At 37.4% G+C, this 20,624-nt stretch overlaps 1 protein-coding gene across 38 annotated transcripts in view; it reads right to left on the minus strand.

Moving 5' to 3' along the window:
* The window catches only part of GTDC1 (glycosyltransferase like domain containing 1), a 383,038-nt gene that overhangs the window by 349,178 nt on the left and 13,236 nt on the right, over nucleotides 1–20,624 (minus strand). For 9 of the 38 annotated variants that reach the window (XM_063694823.1, XM_055380105.2, XM_055380110.2 and 6 more), the window contains exon 2: nucleotides 445–506. The exons of the other annotated variants lie outside the window; for them this stretch is intronic. The gene's annotated coding sequence lies outside the window, so the exon portion shown is untranslated. The remainder of the gene's footprint in view (nucleotides 1–444; nucleotides 507–20,624) is intronic. 38 annotated transcript variants of the gene reach the window in all.

Raw genomic sequence — 20,624 nt, forward strand, 5'->3', positions numbered from 1 at the left:
CCAACTCCTGGCCTACAGCAAAAATTCAAATAATCCTCATGACTTTTCTGGTCCCTCATAAGTAAGAGAAAATCATACAGTCAATTTAAATGGTAGGTCTCGGTTCAGTAATTCAAAATTACTAGTCTTGGCTGGGCGTGGTGTCTCATGCCTGTAATCCCAGACCTTTGGGAGCAAGATTCCGTCTTTTTTTTTTTTTTCTTTTCTTTTTTTTGAGACAGAGTCTCGCTCTGTCTCCCAGACTGGAGTGCAGTGGCACAATCTTGGCTCACTGCAATCTCCACCTCCCAGGTTCAAACGATTCTCCTACCTCAGCCTCCTAAGTAGCTGGGACTACAGGTGCGTGCCACCACACCTGGCTAATTTTTTGTATTTTTAGTATAGATGGGGTTTCACCATGTTAGCCAGGATGGTCTCGATCTCCTGACCTCGTGATCCACCCACCTCGGCCTCCCAAAGTGCTGGGATTACAGGTGTGAGCCACAGTGCCGGGCTGGATTCCGTCTCTTAAAAAAGAAAAAAAAAAGTCTTAGATAATTAGGGAAAATTGAATATAGACTGTATAGTATACATTATTATACCAATGGTAAAGACCTCGGTGTGGTAAAAGTATTATGACTACATAGAAGAATATTTTAATTTTTTTTTTTTTTTTTTTTTTTGAGATGGAGTCTCGCTCTGTCACCCAGGCTGGAGTCCAGTGGCGCGATCTCGGCTCACTGCAAGCTCCGCCTCCCAGGTTCACGCCATTCTCCTGCCTCAGCCTCCCGAGTAGCTGGGACTACAGGCGCCTGCCACCACACCCAGCTAATTTTTTGTATTTTTAGTAGAGATGGGGTATCACTGTGTTAGCCAGGATGGTCTCGATCTCCTGACCTCGTGATCCGCCTGCCTTGGCCTCCCAAAGTGCTGGATTTACAGGCATGAGCCACCGCGCCCAGAGAGAGAATATTTTAATTCTTAAGATAAACAAGCTGAAGGGGTAAAACGTCACTTTTGAATGGTTCAGCCCCATCCCACTGCCCAAAAGAGTATAAATACAATATATACTGTGGCTAAATGCTAATAACTGGTAAAAGGTATGGGGCGTTTATTGTATTGTTTCAACATTCCAACAGGCTTGAAATTTTACAAAATAAAAAGACTAGACCCAAATAACAATAAAAACTCCAAAGTACATGTAACATTAAATCTATGTTCTTCACTCAGCTGGGGCCTGCCCAGCACCAGCCACTGTCAGTGAAGGAAGGAACAGGATCCTCCTCATCTCACCAAATTTCTCTTCCACCATCTTCCTGAGTTTTCTGAGCCCACCAGGATCAAGGTCAGGAAAGGGAGGAGAGGTCAGGCATATAAGACAGTTCTTGATTGCAATCTGTAGCAAAATGATCTAGGGCTATGGCAGAGGGGATATGGCAGAGTGTTTAACGCTAATTCTTCCTCTCTTGGGGAGCTTATGTGCACTCTTCCAATGGTATACTCCTCCAATTGCAAATATCCTGCCAGAGACACTGCTCTCTCTCTCTGCTAAAAGCTCTTAATGCCTCCTTAGCTTCTAACCCCTGGTGGTACACAAACAGCCCATTACTGCTGGGATCTTCTTGCCCTGGCAGGAGACTTTTTTTTCAGCAGGATCCCTTTAAAAATGACAGCAGGTTGATTTCCCTGTTGACAGAGAAGAGTGCAATTACTTCTCAAACCCAGCACTACTGCTATAGAACACTTCAGCTTTCCCAGGTATGAGTCAAGCATCAATATCTTGCGACCCCAAGATAAACTTTAGTTGAAACTTCTCTCACTAGACTTGACAAAAGATTCAGAGACCCCTAACTTGTGGGAGACAAGGGTAAAACATACAGCACTCTGATGACCTGCAGAAAAATTCATGTAACAAAATCTTCCCCCCCACACCCCCACTTTGATAGCCTCCATGTGAGTAAAGGGATTCAAATGTCACAAAACCAGCTTTCTATAATTCTGCATATGGTCTAGCACTTCCTTTGGATATAGAAGCATGTGTTGAATACTGGTGCCTCAATTCAAAGTTCCAGTGTATCACTCTGTTATCCTAGGAACTCTATTAATGGCATACTCTCTATATATATATCTTGGAAACCTGTTGTGAAGGCTAAAAGCTTCTCACATGTAAAACTTACAGAACAGCACTTGGGCCCACAGTAAACCCTTACTTAATGCTAGCTACTACTATAATATAGAGTTCTCTTTTTTTAATTTTTTAAAAATTTAAAAACAAGTGTTGGTAAGAATATGGAGAAATTGAAATCCGTGTACACTGCTGGTGGGAATACAAAATGGTGCAGCCACTATGGAAAAGAGTATAGCAGTTCTTCAAAAAATAAAAATATGATCCAGCAATTCCACTTCTGGGTATACATCTCAAAAGAATTGAAATCAGGGACTTGCACAGATTATTTGTATACCTACATTCATAGTAGCATTGCTCACAACAGCCAAAAAGTAGAAGAGTCCATCAATGGACGAATGGAGAAATAAAATGTGGTATATGTATATACAATGTAATATTATTCAGCCTTTAAAAGGAAAAACATTCTGACATATGCTACAACATGAATGAACCTTGAAGACATTATACTAAGTAAAATAAACTAGTCAATCAAAATGGCAAATGCCGTATGATTCAACTTATATGAGGTACCTAGAGTAGTCTCATTCATAAAGACAGAAAGTCTGCCAGGGACTGCCAGGTTGCCTGGGGAGTGAATACCCACTGCCTAATGGGTACAGTTTCAGTTGAGGAAGGTGAAAAGCTTTGGATAAAGATGGTAGAGATGGCTGCACAACAATGGGAATGTACCTAATGCCACTGACCTATACACTTAAAAATGGTTAAAATAGTAAATTTTATGTTAGGTCCATTTTACCACAGTAAAAACTATTTTTTTTAATTATCTATAATTAAATGGCCAAATGATATACAAATTGTATGAAAAAAATATAAATGAACAAGTGGGGAAAAATGCTATTGCAAGCCACTATCCTATATCCAGCAATCCCACTCTTAAATACACAGCCCAAAGAACTTACACATAAAACTAGTATTAAAATTGTGTGCAGATGTTTATTACAGCATTACGTCTAAGTGGTTTTAGAGGCAATCCATTCATCCATTACCTGGATAACTTACAAAGGAACCAAACTATGTTTAGAAGTGTTTAGCTAGAGATATACACCATAACATGTCTAAACTAAAAACAGTGTCAAATGTGAAAAAAGAAAGCTTGAGGTCTGAATTTAAGATATACATAATATACAAACTGTTCTATATTTTTCAAAGATATGTGCCAATCCAAGGTAATATGCCAAACACATGCAAGTCAAGGTCTACTAAGGGAAGCTGGGATGGGGGTGGAAAACAAGGGTAGGGATAGGGGTTAAAGGAAAAAAAATAATAACTCAAAACGAGAAAATGGTCTTGTCCAGCCTCTTGATGATTATATGTTATCAGCTAAGGAGGATGAGTAATGCAAATTTGTGAACCAGAAGCCCCCAAAATTTTTTGGTATTAACTATATTTCCTTTCCCAAATATCTGCAAATTTTTACTCTGAGGCACTTTCAATTATATAGCATTTAATCTGACCATCTGTTTACCAAAGGCTAGTACATTGAAAAAAAGAAAGAAAATGGGTTTTTTTCCTAGCCAATTGCAATGCCAATGTTTTAATCTTTATTAAAAAAAATCTGATTAAAACCAAAAATCCTTCCAATAAACGATTTTTTACATTTCAATTACCATTACACAAAATACCACAGCTATGTAACTTAGTAAAAAATACGTACCTTTTTTGTTTTGTCTTGTTTTTTTGTTTGTTTGTTTGTTTTGAGACAGAATCTCGCTCTGTCACCCAGGCTGGAGTGCAGTAGCATGATCTCAGCTTACTGCAACCTCCGCGTCCCAGATGCAAGTGATTCTCCTGCCTCAGCCTCTTGAGTAGCTGGGACTACAGATGCGCACCACCACGCCCAGCTAATTTTTGTACTTTTAGTAGAGACAGAGTTTCGCCTAGTTGGCCTGGCTGGTGTCAAACTCCTGACCTCAGGTGATTCACCCACCTCGGCCTCCCAGAGTGCTGGGATTACAGGCATGAGCCACCGCACCAGGCCTCGTATCTTCAAGAAAATTAACAAACTATGAATTTCCATGCTGGCATTTATTTCCTAAATAGCATTTCCAAAGATGCAAATATCACAACCTGAATTCACAGAAGAAACTGAATCATCCATCTTATTAAACACAGGATCATGTACAAAATATAGCCATAAGAGGCTCTTTTTAAAAGCACGTCCACTACCAATGCCCACACGCTTTCTGGAGTAAACGCAAGTATTAAACGCCAGGTTCCTCAAACAGTGGCCTCAAAGCACTAATTGAGACCTCTGAAGGCCACTGCCACTCCTCCAGGAAGCATGTCTTCTTTATCTTTTCAGTGCCAGCACGGGCACATCATGGGTCCCCAAGAAATATTTTTTGAAGGGATGACCTCAGTAAATGGCAGTAGGTATAAATAAGTGGAAGAGTGTATAAAATTAAGCAATGACGACTTTCATTATCTGAAGGACTATCTGAAAATAGACTGCTCAGTCAGTGAAAGTTGTGCTAGGCAAAGCACATTTGGCCCTCCCTGACTTATACACCTAGATACAAGCCTCTGAGAACCTTAAGGGGCCACCACACATCCAAGTGCTCCTCCTCTACCTACAACGGCACTCGTCTCCACACTTAGGGCATACAGAAAATATCTGTCTACCAAAGTCATTGAGGGCTTACTTGTGTTTACCCCATGCCACCACAAATACTGCTTTTCCTCAATTATATATATATATAATTATATACATATATATACTCACACATATATATGTCTGTGGACTAAAAGATATTAAGCTAGAAGAGTCATAAGTAAAAAGAAAGATATGGATTACACTGGAGAACAAGTGGGGTAACCAACTCAGATTGCCCATAGCAATCTCCCTGTCTTTACTGAACACTACACAGATGAAATGAACAGACCCTTTATTTCTATCTGTTCCCTAACTTAGAATTACAGCCATACAGAAAGGTGTATCTTAGGAGAGCATGATACTTAGACAGTGCACTCATACCATAAACTTATCACCTCAAAAAGCCACACTGAAGATCAGGATACACCTGCCAAATTTATCTATAATTTCTATTTTAAAGGCTGTTTCAGTCAATATTCAATATGTATTTACAGAACGTCAACTATGCGCCAACTTCTAGGCCAGTCAGAACACCAGCCTATGGCAGAATCAGAGATGAGTACAGCATTTGATGGGCTTACAAAGTAGTAAGGAGCATTTGACAAATATTCAAGAACTATAACCTAGTAAGAAAACTAGTAACTGTAACTAGTAACTAGATCCTAGTAAGAAAAGCACAATGCCGGGCATGGTGGCTCAGGCCTGTAATCCTAGCACTTTGGGAGGCCGAGGCGGGGGGGATCACTTGAGGTCAGGAGTTGGAGACCACCCTGGCCACCATGGTGAAACCCTGTCTGTACTAAAAATACAAAAATTAGCCAGACATGGTTGTGCACACCTGTAATGCCAGCTACTCAGGAGGCTGAGGAAGGAGAATTGCTTGAACCCGGGAGGCGGAGGTTGCAGTGAGCAGAGATCTCACCATTGCATTCCAGCCTGGGTGACAGAGACAGAGCGAAACTCATCTCCAAAAAAAAAAGAAAAGAAAAGCACCACAATAAAGAAATGAGAGACTTTGAAGAATGGTGAAGCTTTTCACAGAGAGCACTGAAGACAGGCTTTCAGCAAAGGAAACGGTATTACCAAAGAAACAGAGGCTAGTAAAGTAATGCTGGCCAAGGCGGAGAAGTACTATGTTAAGTATAAAAACGTAGAATATGCAGACAGGAGAATTACTGGACAGGCCCTTAAGTACCAAGGTTAAATATTAAAACCTCCTTTTGTGAATAATGAAGATGATTTATTTAAAAAAAGGTTGTTTCAGGGAATAAGGGAGCCACTGAAAACTGAAATTGGCCTCAATATGGACAAAATACTGGAGGAGGAAAAGATAAATTAGGAAAACTAGGAGAGGAGTATTTTCAAAAGTCTAAAGCACATAAGTCTGCATCATAAAATAATTAAAAGAGAAGTCATCAAGAAAAGGGTGGAAAATGTTCAACAATTTTTTGTGATGAGATATGTATAAATAAAACACTTAGATACATGCAAAAACTTTTATTTTTTTCTTAAATTTCAATACTAAAAAGGGAGTAACAGGGCATTTCCAATACTGGCTTTGATTAACTAGCACCAGGCTTGCCCACTTCATACCATAATCAACCAGAAAATTTGATAAATATATAAAACAATCATTTTCAGACAGTAGACAATAATGGCAGCAATGAACTATGATCCCTAAAAGAAAGGGAAACCCTATGATTGCACCAGCTTTCTGCCTGGAGACACTCTCTGCATCATGGTGGGAGACACTAAGTACATGGTGGTTCAGCTGAGTTGCGGGAACAGATATCAGAGTTTTAGGAAGCCTGAGGTAGCTTAAGTTTATAAGTGTACAGTACATAAGTAAAAGGAGCTAAGAAGAGGGAAAGCACCACATGTCTGCACAAGGGTTCCATGTGTACTCTTCTGATGAATATTCTAAGATTCCATGAGACTGGTAAAAGAACAAATATGAGAGAACAATAACAACACTTCCAAAAGGTCACAGAAGCCTGGAAGACAGGCAGATTTGCAATAAAAGAGTAGAGGGACTTCATTGACCATGCACAGCATTCAGCAGAGGATAAAGAAGAATCACACCTAGAAATAAGATTAATTTACCTCTCTATAGTTTACCTCCTCTATTAATTTACCTCCTCTATAGTAAAGAATACTCAAAACAATCCTAACAAACAAAACTAGCCCCAAAAAGATCAAGCTGATTCACAAAGAACGTAAACTGCCTGCTAAAACTGAAACTCTTTTTTAAAACAGTAAAATCAAGACATTCAATAATGCAACATTTACAATCCCCATCAGCAAACCAAAAATTACCAGACATACGAAGAAGAAAAATGTGACTCATAACTAAGACAAAAATCAGTCAATAAAAAATAGATCCAGAAATAACAGATATGATGGAACAAGCATACCAGGATAGCAAGTACACTAAACAATGAATATACTAAAACAGTACTTGACAATGTATTTAAGAATTATTTTAATAGAAACAGGATCTCACTATATTCGCCAGGCTGGTCTTGTACTCCTGGCCTCAAGTAGGCCTCCCACCTCAGCCTCCCAAAGTGCTGGGATTACAGAAGAATTTATTTCTAAATGTAACATAATAATAAATAAAAGCTATTTTAAAAAGTAGAACTTCCAGAGGTAAATATAAACTTTATTTATAATTTAAAATACAAAGACGCAGATGAGAAATTCTGATTTGACTTGCATTTCACAACAGTAAATGACACTGAGAGCATCTATGCATATGCCTAGTGTTTGTTGGAAAATTTCTATTCAGATACTTTTCACATTTTTGAATTGTCTTGATTATTGAATTCTAACAGTTCTTTATATATTGTGGATACAAGTCCCTTATCACAAATATAACTGACAAATATGTTCTTGCATGTTGTGTGTTGGCTTTTTTCACTTTATTTTTGATAGTGTCTTTTAAAGTATAAAGTTTTTAATTTTGATGAAGTCCAATATATTTATTTTTTCTACTGTCACTTGTGCTTTTGTTGTCTTGTAAAAAGGCTTTGCCTAACCCAAGAACAAGTAGACTTACTCTTATGTTTTCTTTTAAGAGTTTATAGTTTTAGTTCTTGCATTTGGGTCCATAATCCATTTGGCATTAATATTTTAATATATAGTACATGAAAGCAGTCCAACTTTATTCTTTTGCTAGTGGATACACAGTTATCCCAGCACCATCTGTTGAAAAGACTATCTTTCTTTATTAAATTGTCATGACACCCTTTAAAAATCAATTGAACATAAAAGTCAGGGTTTAATTCTGGGCTTTCAATTACATTCCAGTGACCTATATGTCTATCATTATACCAGTATCACCCTGTTTTGGGTACTGTAGCTTTGTATTAAGTTTTGAAATCAAGAACTGTGACTCCTTCACTTTTGTTGTTCTTTTTCAAAGCTGTTTTAAAAATTCTGACTACCCTAAATTTCCATGTAACTTTTAGGATCAGCTTTGCCTTTTCTGAAGAAGAAAAATGGCAGCTGAGATTGCCTTGAATCTGTAGATCATTTGGGATAATACTGACATCTTAACAATATTAAGTCATCTAGATCCATGAACATGGGATGTCTAATTCTTTAATTTCTTTCAATAATTTTTGGTAGGTTTCAGAGTACCTTTTTTTACCGCTTATTTTCTTAATTTCTAGATGCAATTATAAATGGAATTCTTAATTTCATTTTTGTTCACTGCTAATGTATAGAAATACAATTGATTTCTGTATATTGCTATTATACCCTGCAAGCTTGTTGATCTCATTTATGAATTCTAATACATTTTGGTGATTCCTTAGGATTTTCTATATATAAGATCATGTCATCTACAAATAGAGATAGTTTTACTTCTTTCCCATCTGGATGCCTTTATTTCTTTTTCTCGACGAATTGTCTTAGCTAGAACGTCCAATACAAAACTGAATAGTGAAAGCAACATTCTTGCTCTGTTCCTCTTTCACCATTAAGATGTTGGCTGTGGTTTTTACGTAGATGCCCTTTCCCATGTTGAGGAAGTTTCCTTTTTATTCTTAGAGTATTTTATCACTAAAAAAAGTGTCAGATTTTGTCAAATGCTTTTTCTGCATCTACTGAAACAATCATGACCTTTATACCAAAATCTGACAAAGACATTACAACCCTACTCCCGGGTTAGTCAGCTCAGGTTTCTATAACAAAATACGATATAGACTGGGTGGCTCAAATAACAGGAATTTATTTCTCACAGTTCTGGAGGCTGGGATGATCGAAATGCCAGCCAATTCAGTTAGCTGGTGAGGGCCTTCTTCCTCACTTGTAGATGGCTGCCTTCTCACTGTGTACTCCCATCAAAGAGAAAGAGTGAACTCTAGTTTTTCCTTCTTCTTCTTCTAAGAGGGCCCCACCCTCATGACCTCACCTAAACTTAATTACTTCTCAAAGGCCTCAATTCTGAATACCATTGTGAGTTAGCACGTCAGCCTAAAAATTTTGAGGGAACACACACAGTCCATGAGAGCCCCCCAGAAAACAAAAGTTAATAGGCCTCATAAAAATACATCCACAAATCAATAACGAAATTAAGCAAATCAAATTTTGCATAGTAAAAGAATATATCCTCCATAGATAACATAAAACTCCATGAAAAAATGGAGTTTATCATAAAAATGCAAAGACAGGTTTAAGATTCAAAATCTAATCAATTCAATTCACCATATTAACAAGTGTTAAAAGAAAATACAAATGGCTGGGCGCGGTGGCTCAGGCCTGTAATCCCAGCACTTTGGGAGGCTGAGGCGGGTGGATCACCAGGTCAGGAGTTCGAGACCAGCCTGACCAACATGGTGAAACCCCTGTCTCTACTTAAAAACACAAAAATTAGCTGGGCGTGGTGGTGCACACCTGTAGTCCCAGCTACTCGGGAGGCCGAGGCAGGGGAATCACTTGAACCCAGAAGGCAGACATTGCAGTGAGCCGAGATCGTGCCACTGCACTCCAGCCTGGTGACAGAGCGAGACTCCATCTTAAAAAAAAAAAAAAAAAAAACAATTAAAAAAAAAAAGAAATACAAATGATTCACCCTATAGATGGCAAAAAAAAAAATATGAAAACATTCAACATTCACATGCAATATAATAAAAGCTTTCAGTATACTTAAAATAAAAGGGAACTTGCTCTACCTGATATGGGACATCTGCAAAAAACTTAGAGCTAATATCACACGTAACAGTGAAAGTCTGAATGCTTCCTCCCTGGGATTAGAAACAAGGCAAGGATGTTCACTCTCACCACTTCTATTTAACACTGCACTAGTCTGTGCAATGTAAACAGTGTCCTACTCTGTGCTTTAACACTGTCCTCATCTGTGCTGTAGAAAAAGAGAAGTAACAGACACTAATATTGGATAGGAGTAACTGTCTTTATTTGTGATTAACAAGATCATATATAGAGAGCATCCTGAGGAATTCACACAAAAAAAGTCAAAAGTATTAATGATTACATTATCAAGGTTCAATATGTGAAAATCAATTCTAGTTCTGTATAGAAACAATGACAAACTGTAAATTTTTTAAATAGCATTTTCAATGGCATTCAGAAATATAATTCACGTCCTATTCACCTAGGACAAATTTAATAAAAGACACAAGAGATTAGCACACTGAAAACTACAAAACATTACTCAGAGAAATGAAAGAATAACTAAATTGAGGTATACTATATTCATGGTTTAGAATAATTCAATCATTTAGATGTTAATGCTCCCCAACCGATCCACTGAATTCACACAATGGAAATTAAAATTCCCAGAAGTATTTTGTACAAATGTACAAGCCGATTCTCTAACTGATATGGAAATAGAAAAGACTTAGAATAGTGAAAACAATTTCAAAAAAGAACAAAAAGAACTTACACCATGTGATTTCAAGACTTACTACTGAACAAACAGTGTTATGTTGGCATGATAGACATATAGATCAATATAACAGCATCCAGGAAAAAACCCACACATATATGATTGGTTGTTTTTTTTTTGTTTTTTTTGTTTTTTTGAGACAGAGTCTCGCACTGTCACCTGGGCTGGAGTGCAGTGGCACAATCTCAGCTCACCGCAGCCTCTGCCTCCCAGGTTCAAGCGATTCTCCTGCCTCGGCCTCCCGAGTAGCTGGGATTACAGGTGCCCACCACCACAGCAGGCTAATTTTTTGTATTTTTAGTACAGACGGGGTTTCACTATGTTAGCTAGGTTGGTCTTAACTCCTGACCTTGTGATCCACCCACCCTGGCCTCCCAAAGTGCTGGGATTACAGGCGTGAGCCACCATGCCTGGCCATGATTAGTTGATTTTTAACAAAATTTCAAGGTAATTCAAAGGAAAAGAACAGGTGGATATAGAAGAGAACAAATCTTGATCCTTACCGCACACTATATATAAAAATTAACTCAAATCAGAGACCTAATGTAAAAGCCAAAACTGTAAAACTCTTGGGAGAAAACACAGAAAATCTTTTACAACCTGGTATTAATCAAAGATTTCTTAGACATTTGCCGGGCGCGGTGGCTCACGCCTGTAATCCCAGTCCAGACTGGGCAACAGAGCGAGACTTCATTTCAAAACAACAACAACAATTTCTTAGATATTACCAAAAAAAAAGAAAGAAAGAAAGCACAGACCACCAAAGAAAATGTTGATAAACTACACTTACTCTACAGACGAAGAGAAAACATCTAACAAGAACTTGTATCTAGATATACAAAGATATAAAGAACTATTGTAACTGAATGACAAGAAACAATCCAACGCTTTTTAATGGACAAAAGATTTCATCAGCTATTTCACAAAAGAAGTTATATAAATGGCCGATGAATAAATGAAAATATCAACATCACTGATAATCAGAAAAATGCAAATTAAAACCACAAGGAGATACCAGTATACACCCAATAGAGTGTCTGAATTTAAAAGAATTATACCAAGTGCTGGCCAGAATGTGGAGCAACTAAAATTTTTTCATACATTGCTAGTGAGTATGATACAATCACTGAAGAAAATAGTTCTTCAAAGCAATTTCTTACAAAGTTAAGCATAAACTTACCACATAAAACAGTAATTTTACTACTGAGTAATCAACCCAGAAAAATTAAAGCCTATTTCCACAAAGGCTCGCACCTTGAATGTTCATGGTAGTGTCATTCACTATAGGCAAAAAAACCTGTAAACACCCCAAATGTTCATGAACAGGTACATGGATAAGCAAATTGTGAGCACATCTATACAATAGAACACTATTCTTTACTGAAAGGAACAAACTAATGAGACATACAATAACATAATAAGCCTCAAAAACATCATGCTCTAAAGAGTATATAATGTATAATTCTATTTATTTGAAACTCTGGAGCAGGCAAAACGAATTCACAGTGACAAAAATCAGATCATTAGTTGCCTGGAGATGAGAATGAGGGAGGAGTGACTACAAACAGACACAAGGAAACTTTTGAAGTGATGGAGATGTTCTGTACTTTGACTGGAGTAGTAGTTACATGAATGTGTAAATCTGTCAAAACATTAACTTGTACATTTAAAATAAGCACATTTTACTATATGCAAATTATACCAATAAATATGATTTAATTAAAAAGAAGTAACATTCAGCCATTTGGAAATAGCATCATTCCCCAAAGATATCAATAAAAGACAAATCAACCTAACTACAGGTTTAACCCCTAGGTAATAAATCTTTCATTGTCTTTTATCATTCAATCAATTATGCATTAAGTGCCAACTGTGTGCCAGAAATGACTCCAAGTCTGATGGCACAGGAGTAAACAAAACATAAAATACTTTGCACTCATCAAGCTTTTATTCTGAAAGAAAAAGGTCATAAAAAGTAAAGCAAAATATACAGTAAGTTCATCTGGCAAAGAGCAAATGAGAAACATAAAGTAGTTGCAGGGAGAGGGACATTTTAAATAAGATGGCCAAAGAAGGTCTCACTAGAGATGCAACATCTCAAGACCCAAGAAAGATTAGGGAATAAATTAAGCAGTCATCTGGGGGATGAACATTACAGGCAGAGGGAACACCAAGCGCAAAAGCCCCAAGGCCAGCTATTCCAGAAACAATATGGTGTCAAACAGGAATGGGGGGTAGCAAATGGAGTCAAAAACTGAGGTATGAATGAAGGTTAGGTAGAGAGTCAAAAAATGAGGTTGCAAAGGGGGCAATATCATATACAGCCTTATAAGCTACTACAAAGACTTTACCTTTTACATTAAGTGAGAAAGAAAACAAATGAAGCTTTGAAGAATGACAGGATTTAACTTGTTTTAACCTAAATATTCTGGATACTGCATTGAGACCAGACTGATGTGCTGGGTTTCAGGTTGTGAGAAAAAGCTGAGAGACCAGTCAAGAGGCTACTAAAATAATCCAAGTAAGAAATGACAGTGGCTTTGGCCAGGTAGTAGTAGAGGGAATGAAAGGTGATGAGATTCAAATTCTAAATATATTTTCATGGTAGAGTTAACATGAACTACTGAGACAAACTGTGAATGTGAAAGAAAAAGAAGAGTCAGGGATGACTCCAACATTTTTGGTTTGAGTAACACCAATGGACATAGATGGCGAAGATTAAAGATGAAACAAGTTTGGGTAAAAAGATCAGCTCAGTTTTAAGTATTTGAAGATTTATATTCCTTTAAATATCCATATGGAGATGTCATAAGACAGCTGGATATGTGTCTAGAGTTCAAAGAAATAAAGATTTTTTTTTTTTGGCAAAGTAAATCACTGGATATGATGGTATGTGTGTATGTGAAATTTTTAGGAAATAATCCATATTTGATTTTAATACATCAGAGCTTCAGCACGGAGACTAATGGATTGTTTGTGTGTTTTCTGATTTACATAAATCCATACAAGTTTGCTAGGCACTTCACACCTTTATTTCACTTTCACATCTGAAGTATAGCAATATGGATAGATAAGGTGTGTATTTAAGATAATAACATGAACAGACACATTCCTGGTGCCATAGCTATTTAAAAGTGACACTAGCATCAAGATACTCATTCTTATTCTAGAGAGAGCTTTAAAAAACAATCACTTGTTATGAAACTAATTTCTCTGCCAAGTGCTTCTTAGGATATGTAAAAATCATCATCTTCTCTACATTTTACTGTTTTAAATCAGGGAAAGTGATAGGCTTTGTGATTAGACTTAGAAGTTTGGTTTTGATGCTTATAACCATCCAGGTTCTAAAGTGAGTAATGTTTCCAACTTGATAATGCACGCTATAGCTCATAAAGGAAGACACATTGCGTATCACTAGAGAACTGCAAAGATGACATAAAAATACTAAGATTCAACTGGAAATATAACATGGGCAAGCAAGCTTAATTGACAGTTGAAAGCATTATTTAAAAAGTAAAATTATCATTTTCCAGTGTGAATGAGAATTACTTCTCAGTCACCCATTTCCATGGCTTTGTTTATTCCCTCATGCCAGAATGCCTCTCTTCCTACTTGATATCCTTTTGTTCTTTCAAGATCCAGCCCAAAGTTGGCCTCCTCCACAGACTCCTCTGAACCCCAGTGGTATTCACTGTTCTTTCCAAATTCCCATAGTACTGCCACTTACACATTTAGAGCACCTATGTCATTCTGCCATGAATTAACTTCAGCTATTTACACTAAATTAGCAGAAGCTCCCTGAGGACAGAAAACGCCACAGCCATCTTTGCCTTTCATGAAATGCCTAGAACAGTACCCTACATATTCTGTTTAAGCACTTACTAAAGGTTTATTCAACTGAACAAAAATCCTATTGAACTAAAAAACTGGTCAAGTGAACTGAACTCAATGGAATATATGCTTTCAAACATACTTCTCTGGATCTCACTTCCCCATCTCTCAAAACCCCAGATAAATTCCATTATTTCTCAGTCACTCTCAAGTGACTTCACAGCAGAGGGGTCATCAGTTACAGCAAGCAAAAAGGTGACCATTCCATCTTTCATAGTCCCCTATTGTGGGAGTTACATTCTTTTTTTTTTTTTTTTTTTGAATAAAGACAAGAGTCTCACTATGTTGCCCAGGCTGGCCATAGACTCCTGGGCTCAAGTGATCCTCCTGCCTCAGCCTCCCAAAGTGCTGGAATTACAGGCATGAGCCACTACACCCAGCTGGGAAATACACTCTTAGGCTAACCTCCCATTATCCTGCCCACAGTCCCTTCACATGGCAAGCAGCCCTCGTTGGCAGGATCCATCCAGATAACTCAAGTCTGGTTACCTCCCACCATGACCACTTGCACGACAAAAAAAGTCATGCCTTCTTAACCATACAAGATGGACACATGCAGACTCCTCTACCTACTGCTCTCTCACTCAACATGCCATCTCGGCTGATGCCAGTCATTCTCCTCCCCTCCAGGAACAAGTCTATGTTCAAGTGTGCTCCCAACTCTCAGAAATGTTACGTGATATGGTTAGGCTTTGTGTCCCCACCCAAATCTCATTGTAATTGTAATCCCCAGGTGTCAAGGGAGGAACCCAGTGGGAGGTAACTGGATCACTGGGGTGTCTTCCCCCATGCTATTCTCATGATAGTGAGTGAGTTCTCCTGAGATCTGATGGTTTATAAGTGTTTGGCAAGTTCCTCCTTCACTCACCCTTCTCTCTCGCCAGCCACCATGTAAGATGTGCCTACTTCCCCTTCCACCATAACTGTAACTTTCCTGAGGCCTCCCCAGCCATGTAGAACTGTTGAGTCAATTAAACCTCTTTTCTTTATAAATTACCCAGTCTCAGGTATTTCTTTATAGCAGTGTGAAAATGGACTATAATCACGTTTTCTCAAAAACTCTCTGGAAGGTGCCACTGCAGCACAAGGAAACAAGATTCTGCAGCTCATTAAACATCCAGACAAAATACATATCAATTTACACTTCTGGCAGACAAATCCAAATCCTGGGCTGGAAAAAAAAGGTCCATTTGGGGAGAAACAGGGAAATGTCACAAAACTAACTCCCCACTAGATTAACAGCTCCATCGGAATGACACTTTTAATCTCTCTTCTAATTTCTCCTATATGCGGGAAACAGGTGTTGCGGGTGAACCAAGTCTATTCTCTTTTACTAAGCCCCACATCCCTCTTTAGAAAGCAGGGTTACTTATTACCCTTTGGTTTCAGCTTTGGAGCTTTAATCTGATACCTTACTTCTCGAGGATGACAAGGATAGCCAGTTAAAGTGTAATCTCTTGCCCAAAAGCTGAAAATAATATGGATAATAATCATAACAAACTTATAGCCTAAGTCAGATTCTAAATCACAAATCCAAGTCACCCAGTATCATAAGATACAAGGATTAAGTCCAGCCTATAGAAACATCCATAAATGTTCACAGAACAAATGGGAACAATCAGCATGTCTTTTCTTGGGAAGCCATTACCTGAACTAGCTGGTCACCTTTGACCACCATAAGACAGAAATACAACTTCATATTAAAGGTCACTTGTTCCTTCTTATCTAGTATTTTCTCTGTCTCCTGGCAGTCTTTGAGCAGCTCACTCACATATTTCAGTAACATCTATTTCTAAATCACTTTTCTGCTCTTTCCAAGTCGTCTCCCTCTTTGAGTAAAACTTTCTAGGACTATTGTACTTCACTCTTGAATAGCCCTCCTACTTCTTACCTCTGTCCAACTGTCTTATTTGCTTGCCTATGATCTGTTTGCCTTTTTACTTTTCTGTATTTTCAAACAATTAGAAAAGTATTTTTCACTCTAACATTTTGAGTTCATGATTTCATTCATTTTTACCTGTCCTGTCTTCATTACCACATCCCTCACCAAGGTGCCACAGTACTCACATTTAAGTTCTGCCATGATACTATCACCTTGGCTGTGCTTTACTTCACTCCCCCTGGGGGACAAATAGCAAAGCCAAATATCCCACATCATTTTGCTCTATATCTCAAAAAACATAACCAGATCATCTGACCCCAACACCCTACTGCACAGTTGCCTTTTATATTTAAAAATGCTAGCCTAGGCAACATGGCGAGACCTAATCTCTACAGAAACTAAAAAAAATTAGCTGGGTATTATCACATGCCTGTGGTCCCAGCTTCTCATGAGGCTGGGACGAGAGGACTGCTTGAGCTCAGAGGTTGAGGCTGCAGTAAGCCATGTTCACATCACTGCACTCCAGCCTGGGCAGAGTGAAACCCTATCTCAAAAAAAAAAAAAAAAAAAATGCTGCTGCTAAGGCCTTGTTCCTAACCAAATGGGTCCTTTCCAAGAAGATGATATTTTGTTACAGAGCTGCATATATCTGCTTGTAAAGCCTGTAAACATTTACAGTTCTTATTTTAATGAGCTTCATGATACCATTATCCAGTTATCATCCCTGCATCCCAAAATGTTTGGTAGTCAGCTTTGTATCAGATGACTGCTTGAACCAGTCCTCTTTCAAGTACTTTTCTACAGATTCTATTTGGAGGTGATCCAATTCAGCTTATGATATATAGCAGTTTCTTTGGTAGTTCATGATCACCTGCCCTCCGTATATGAGTTTTGTACCATGGCATCACTTACACCTGAAAGTGCAGCTATACAATACTTTACTAATAATAAAGGCAACCCATTAGATGGTTGAGTTCTAGTGTCCAGATACAATATTTGCAAATATGTCACTGCTTCTCAAGAAGGCTCCAATGTCATTCTACAACACTAACATGAAGTCATTCATGTTAAAAGCTGTTAATCTTAAAATCTCCCTACATGTATGCTGGCCTTTCAGATTTCTTTTCTATTCACTAATAACTTATCAGACAATCACCAGAAAGAAAAGGTCTCTGCACAAAATGAGCCACTAGCTGTATGATTCTCTATTTCAATTCTTACTCTAAGACTTTGTATACACCATTTAACTTGTTTCCTCATAAGGAAATTGGGATAGTTGCACCTGCTTTCAAGATTTTGGAAAGACAGAATTTATGCAAAATGTCTTACTCAATGTCTGGCATACTGGAGACTTACTAAACAGTTCATAACGATAACAAGCCACGCTATTCCATTGATATACTTACTCTAGCACCCTTCTCAATCTAAAAATAGAGTGTTCATCTATGATCTTACTATCTATCACAACACATTTAGATCTCATTCTCCCTTTTATACTCCACTCATTTCCCAATGTCTGGAATAGCCTCACTTTCTCCATTCAAAAAATCACCTCTGACTCTCTTTAAAGAAAAGCACTTTTAACCAGGGATTTTGAGGTTGGAGGGAAAGGTGGTTAGAAAGGGACCCATTTAAATAGTCACTGCTATACTAAAATGAATAAATTGGTATGCAACAAGATCTTCAAGGGGAAGGAAGGAAGGAAGGATGGAAGGAAGGAAGGAAGGAAGGAAGGAAGGAAGGAAGGAAGGAAGGAAGAAAGGAAGGAAGGAAGGAAGGACAATAAAATGAATACAGCAATGTATACCTACTACACCCTTACCTTACATTAATTTTTCTCCAAAATGTTTTCTGGAGTCCACGAATGCCAGGATCACTGCCTTCCTCATATCCTATAAATATCATGACTAAATGGGTCCTTTGTAAAAAACACTGGAGAAAAAGATAAAACTGATGAATTCTCAAGGCTTTCCAAATCCCAATGTTTCGTCATTTCAGAAAGCAATTTATGAGAACTCATCAGACAAGGGAGTGGAGGAGAATAAAGCTAAATACTCTTTTGACCTGATACAAAACTAGTTTTAAACATCTGGATTTTCTTCTTGATTATATTCAACAAATCAATTAATGGCTCAAGAACTATCTAAAAGATGCTTTTTTTTGCAACTGTGTTCTCTAATTCAATTAAATGGCACTATGCACTCTAAAATGAACAACTTTTTTATACTCACTCTTATGAGATGGCTCTCAATTTTAATATAGACAGGTAAACTTAAAATAACTTCAAACTATCAATCTATATTTATGTATTCATTGGCATTATTATATTTTGAAAATGGTTTGCCTTAAAAGGAAAAACATAAACTGCAATCTACAGTGTTCTATTCATTGTCCCTTTCCCCTTATTGAAGGCCTCCAGAAAGGCCACAATGGACTTCTTAAATAGAATGGGATATCAATGTTAAAAACCACGTATTTCTTATTAAATTTACCTTATCTATAAGGTAAAAAGGTGCCTGCTGCTCTATTTAAATAAACACACACACGTACACACACACACACACACAAATTGTGGTCCTTCCTAAAGTGACTTGTATTTGAAAATGGCAAAGCTTTCCAAATATTAATCACAGTAATTCCAAATTCAGTTCTCAAGGTAGTTCAATTATGGCACAATAAATGAATGATGGCATTTAATTCAAAATCTCTGAGTTTTAGAATCCAGAATATCCCTTCCATTCCAGATTCAAAAGAGTTTAAGGTATTCAAATGCTACAACACACCTGTCTTTCAGTTACAGGCATTGCTTCAATGAAAAAACAGCTTAAAAACCATGAAATGAAATCAATTCCACATAAAGCTATTGTAAGATTCTGATCTCGAATCTGACTTGTAAATTAGATGTGTGCAACTTCCACTATCCAGCAACCTGCAGATCTTTTTCCTAGCAGGAAGGCGATGTTAGTTGCACTGCACTCTGACCAAAAACATGCAGTGGTGGCAGTGGCACACTGACAAATTGAATAGTATATCCTTTGAATAAAGATTTCAAGGTAAGTCATGAAGGAACCTTTACTGTTTGTGGATGAACTGTATATGCTATATAAAAAGTAATCTATGGTTTATATCTAGGCTGTAGAGTTTTTGTTGAATGCTAAGATTTAAAAATGTTGAAGATTCACTGAGGGAAAAAAATGGGATTCAACACTGAGAGAATCCATGCACCTCATTTCCCAGCACTGCTTTCAAATACTCTATTACTGGTATAAATAGTATACCAAAAGTAAGGACTCTCAACCAAATAAAACATCAATTTGGTTCAGAGAATACTTTGATGTTCCAATTTCTTCTGATTCAATACTTCTAAAAAACAAAAATACATAGGTTTATTTTCAGTTCATACCTGCTTGCCAAATCATTTTAAGTGAATTTAATTAAGTTGATAGGTCTAAAAATATTAATTTATGAATTCGGCTGTTCTATGGACACTAATACCGTACAGTATGATTCTTTACTATTGAAGAGTCCACTGAAAAGGATGTTTTCCTAGAAAATTCTGAGTATAATAGCTTTTTGCAAATAGAAACATTTTACATACTCTAGATGAAGGCAAAATTTCAAGAATCCCCCAGGCAAACACTTCCACATGAAAATCATAGTCCTGAAATTAACCCTTTTAGTCAACAGATGTTTTTCTTTACTGTATTTCCCTTACAGTGAGATAACCCAATACTAAAAGGTGATAACTATATGAGTTTCATAGATATAAGATCTTTAAAGCTTGATTACCAAAGCAATTACATTATGGAATGATAATATAATACACATTCCCCAAGTAAAGCTCAAATTTACTTCAACCACACCAACCAATACCACCAAAATTTTTTTTCATTTATATATATATATATATATATATATTTAGTCCTGAAGTCCTTGGAATCATAGTAGGGCTTGGTGCCATACTGGTGTCACACTCTGCCAGTCATCCAAAGAATATGCCAGACTTCTTGTTCAACTCCTTTGTCTACCAGTGCATCACTGGACCCAGCAGGCGGCTCACCCAGATAATTTCAGTAACGGATTTTGGCTCTCTGTGCATAATAGATGGCAATCCTTAGGAAGTATCCAGTTTGTCTCATAGCTGAGAGATCTGAACCTGCTGCAGATGTCACATATAAAT

Source organism: Gorilla gorilla, chromosome 11 (genome assembly GCF_029281585.2).
Source record: "Gorilla gorilla gorilla isolate KB3781 chromosome 11, NHGRI_mGorGor1-v2.1_pri, whole genome shotgun sequence".
Lineage (NCBI taxonomy): Eukaryota > Metazoa > Chordata > Mammalia > Primates > Hominidae > Gorilla > Gorilla gorilla.